Source organism: Aethalodelphis obliquidens, unplaced genomic scaffold, assembly GCF_003676395.1.
Source record: "Aethalodelphis obliquidens isolate GAN/ISIS:26980383/991018 unplaced genomic scaffold, ASM367639v1 scaffold26, whole genome shotgun sequence".
Classification (NCBI taxonomy): domain Eukaryota; kingdom Metazoa; phylum Chordata; class Mammalia; order Artiodactyla; family Delphinidae; genus Aethalodelphis; species Aethalodelphis obliquidens.
This window is the reverse complement of record NW_020837970.1, coordinates 2,682,252-2,686,717: the sequence shown is the minus strand read 5'-3', so window position 1 is coordinate 2,686,717 and position 4,466 is coordinate 2,682,252. Positions and strand designations below refer to the sequence as shown.

At 34.0% G+C, this 4,466-nt stretch overlaps 1 pseudogene; it reads right to left on the bottom strand.

The window, feature by feature from the left end:
- Window positions 1-3,318: 3,318 nt before the first annotated feature.
- Window positions 3,319-3,441, bottom strand: LOC113629386 (uncharacterized; annotated as a pseudogene).
- Between the last annotated feature and the right edge of the window lie 1,025 nt (window positions 3,442-4,466).

Below are 4,466 nucleotides of genomic sequence, written 5' to 3'. Positions count from 1 at the left end.
GCGTAAAATAGGAGATGGTCAAGGTACAGTTTCTTTCTTTTTTTAAAAAATGGCTTTCTTGATATATAATTCACATATCATACAATTCAACCATTCAAAGTGTACATTTCAGTGGCTTTTGGTACTTACAATTTCTTCTTTCAGTTTTATTGAGACTGTAATTGGCATATAGCACTATACAAGTTTAAGGTGTCCAGCATAATGACTTGACTTACAAACATCATTAAATGATTACCATAATAAATTTAGTGAGCACTCATGATCTCATATAGATACAAAATAAAAGAAAAACAAAACTTTTTTCCTTGTGATGAGAATGCCTAGGATTTATTCTCTTAACAACATTCATGTATAACATACAGCAGTGTTAATTATATTAATCATGCTGTACGTTGCATCCCTAGTATTTATTAGCCTTATAACTGGAAGTTTGTACCTTTTGACCACCTTCATCCAATCCTCCTTCCCGCCACCTGTCACCTCTGGTAACCACAAATCTGATGTCTTTTTTTTCTGAGTTTGTTTGTTTTTTGAAGTATAATTGACCTACAACACTGTGTTAGTTCCTGGTGCACAGTATAGTGATTTCATATTTGTATTCATTAAAAATTGATCACACAATAAGTCTAGTTACCATCTGTCACCACACAAATATATTATATTATTATTGACTATATTCCCTGTGCTGTACATTTCATCCCCATGACTCATTTATTTTGTACCTGGAAGTTTATACCTCTTAATCTCTCTCACCTTTTGACTCCCGCCTCCCCTCTCCCCTCCCCTCTGGCAACAACCTGTTTGTTCTCTGTATCTATGGCTCTATTTCTGTTTTGTTATATTTGTTCATTTTTGTTTTTTAGATTCCATATATGAGTGAACTCATATGGTACTTATCTTTCTTTGTCAGACTTGTTTCACTCAGCATAATACCCTTTAGGTCCATCTATGTTGTCACAAATGGCAAGATTTCATTTTTTATGGCTGAGTAATATTCCATTGTGCATATATACCACATCTTCTTTATCTACTAGGTTACTTCCATATCTTGGCTATTGTGTACATAGGGATGCATATATATTTTCAAATTAGTGTTTTTGTTTTCTTTGGAAAAATATCCAGTAGTGGAATATGGTAGTTCTACCTTTTAATTTCATGAGGAACTTCCAAACTGTTTTCTGTAGTGGCTACACCATTTACATTCCTAGTGAACAAGGGCTCCCTTTTTTCCACATCCTCACCAACATTTGTTATTTGTTGACTTTTGGGTAATAGCCATTCTGACAGGTGTAAGGTGATATCTCATTGTGGTTTTGATTTGCATTTCTCTAATAATTAGTGGTGTTGAGCACCTTTTCATGTGCTGGTTGGCTATCTGTATGTCTTCTTTGGAAAAATGTCTATTCAGGTCCTCTGCCAATTTTGTATTGATTTTTTTTTGTATTTTTGATGTTAAATTGTGTGAGTTCTTCATATATTTTGTATATTAACCCCATATCAGATGTATTGTTTGCCAATATCTTCAATTCAGTAGGTCTCCTTTTCATTTTGTTGATAGTTTCCTTCACTATGCAAAAGCTTTTTAGTTTGATTTAGTCCCATTTGCTTACTTTTGCTTTTGTTTTCCTTGCTTGAGGAGACAGAAGCAAAAAAAAAAAAAAAAAAAAGTACGTTGCTAAGACCAGTGTTAAAGAGTGTACTGCTTATGTGTTATTCTAGGAGTTTTATGGTTTTAGGTCTTACATGTAAGTCTTTAATCCATTTTGAGTTAATTTTTATAGATGATGTGAGAGTAGTCCCATTTGATTCTTTTGCATGTAGCTGTCCAGTTTTCCCAACACCATTTATATATGAGGCTGTCTTTTCCCCATTGTATATTCTTGCCTCCTTTGTCATAGATTAATTGATCATGTAAGTGTGTGTTCATTTCTGGGCTCTCTATTATGTTCCCATGATATATATGCTTGTTTTGTGCCAGTACCATACTGTTTTGATTACTGTAGCTTTGGAGTATAGTTTGAAATCAGGGAGTGTGTTTCTTCCATTTTTGTTCTTCTTTCTCAAGACTGTTTTGGCTATTTTGGATCTTTTGTATTTCCATACAAATTTTAGAGTTATTTGTTTTAGTTCTGAAAAAATGTCATTGGTATTTTGATGTGGAATTCATTGAATCTGTAGATTGCCTTGGGTAGTACGGTCATTTTAACAATATTCCTTCTTCCAATCCATGACTATGATATATCTTTCCATTTGTTTGTTTTTCCTTTAATTTCTTTCATCAGTGTCTTATAGTTTTCCAAGTACAGGTATTTTATCCCCTTGGTTGGATTTATTCCTAGGTATTTTACTCTTTTTGATGCCGTTGTAAATAGTATTGTTTTTTAAATTTCTCTTCCTGGTAGTTTGTTGCCAGTGTGCAAAAACATAGAAGATTTCTATATATTAATTTTCTATCCTGAAACTTTACTAAGTTAATTTATTAGTTCTAATAGGTTTTTGAAGTTGTCTTTAGGATTTTCTATATAGAGTATCATGTCATCTGAAAAAATTGACAGTTTTATTTCTTCCTTTCCAGTTTGATTTATTTGATCTCTTTTTCTTGTCTCATTGCTGTGGCTAGGACTTTCAATACTATGTTAAATAAAAATGACAAGAACGAACATCCTTGTCTTGTTCCTGATCTTAGAGGAAATGCTTTCAGCTTTTCACTGTTGAGTATGATGTTGGCTGTAGGTTGTCATATATGGCCTTTTTTATGTTGAGGTATGTTCCCTCTATACCCACTTTCTGGAGAGTTTTTGTCATAAATGGATGTAGGATTTTGTCAAAAGCTTTTTTTCTGCATCAGTTGAGATGATTATATACATATATATATATATATATATATATTTTTTTTTTTTTTTACATGAAAGTAGGATTTATTGGTGGGCACGAGTAAGGAGGGGACAGTGCCAAGGTACTCATGAATGCAGGTCCCACCATTTGCCGAGGGGCTCATGATTAGAGATGTATTTGACCCCACAGCTATCTCGGCTGATCCACTTTTCTGCCACCATGTTTTCAAATACATCCACATTAAGTTTAGTAAATGTCCACTTCTTAGAGATGTGGATCTTTTGGTGGCAAGGGAACTTGAACTTGGTCATGCATAGGGCCTCAATCATATGCTCTTTGTTCTGTAGCTTGATGTGGATGAACATGATGACTTGGCCAATGGGGACCTTGGCCACTTTTCATGGGGCTTTTCAAAGGCACCCTGCATACCTGTCTGGAGCCTAGATTGGGGAAATCATGTCAGACTAAATGTCCACTGGAAAGGGCTATCTCCAAGGTCCCTTAGGGCCACCCATGCAAGCAACAGGCTGCATACATTACTGAGGAGGCTGCTGTTTGCAGCCATTGCATACTGGGTCCCTAGGTTATATGATATTTATTCTTCAATTTGTTAATGTGATATATCACATTGACTGATTTGCAGGTTTTGAACCATCCTTGCATTCCTGAGATAAATCCCACTTGGTTCTGGTGTATGATCCTTTTAATGTACTGTTGAATTCAGTTTGCTAGTATTTTGTTGAGGATTTTTACAACTGTATTCATCAGGGATATTGGTCTGTAATTTTCTTTTTTTTTTAATATTGTTGTCTGGTTTTGGTATCAGGGTGATGCTGACCTTGTAGAATCAGTTTGAAAGCATTCCTTCGTCTTCCGTTTTTTTGAAATAGTTTGAGAAGGATAGGCATTAACTCTTCTTTAAATGTTGTGTAGAATTCCCCTGTGTAGCTGTTTGGTCCTGGACTTTTGTTTGATGGGAGATTTTAAAATTAATGACCAATTTCAAGCCCAGTAATTGGTCTGTTCATATTGTATATTTCTTCTTGATTCTGTCTTGTGAGATTGTATGTTTCTAGGAATTTATCCATTTCTTCTAGATTGTCAGATTTGTTGGCATATAATTGTTCATTGTATTCTCTTACGATCCTTTGTATTTCTGTGATATTGATTGTAGTTTGTCCTCTTTGATTTCTGATTTTATTTATGTGGGCTCTCTTTTTTCTTGGTACATTTGCCTAAAGGTTTGTCAGTTTTGTCTGTCTTTTCATGGAACTAACTCATTTCCATTGATCTATTTTTTTTTTAGTCTCTATTTCATTTATTTCTACTCAGATTTTTATCATTTCTTTCATTCTACTAACTTTGGGCATTGCTTGTTCTTCTTTTTCTAGTTCCTTTAAATGCATTTAGATTATTTATTTTAGGTTTTTCTTGTTTCATGATGTCGGTATGTATTGCTATGAACTTCCTTCTTAAAACTGCTTTTGCTGCATTTCATAGATTTTGGGGAGTTGTTTTTCCATTTTCATTTTCACAGCAGTTTTTGATTTTCTCTTTGATTTTTTCATTGACCCACTGATTGTTTAATAGCATGTTTTTTGGTATCCACGTGTCTGTGTTTTTTTTTCTTG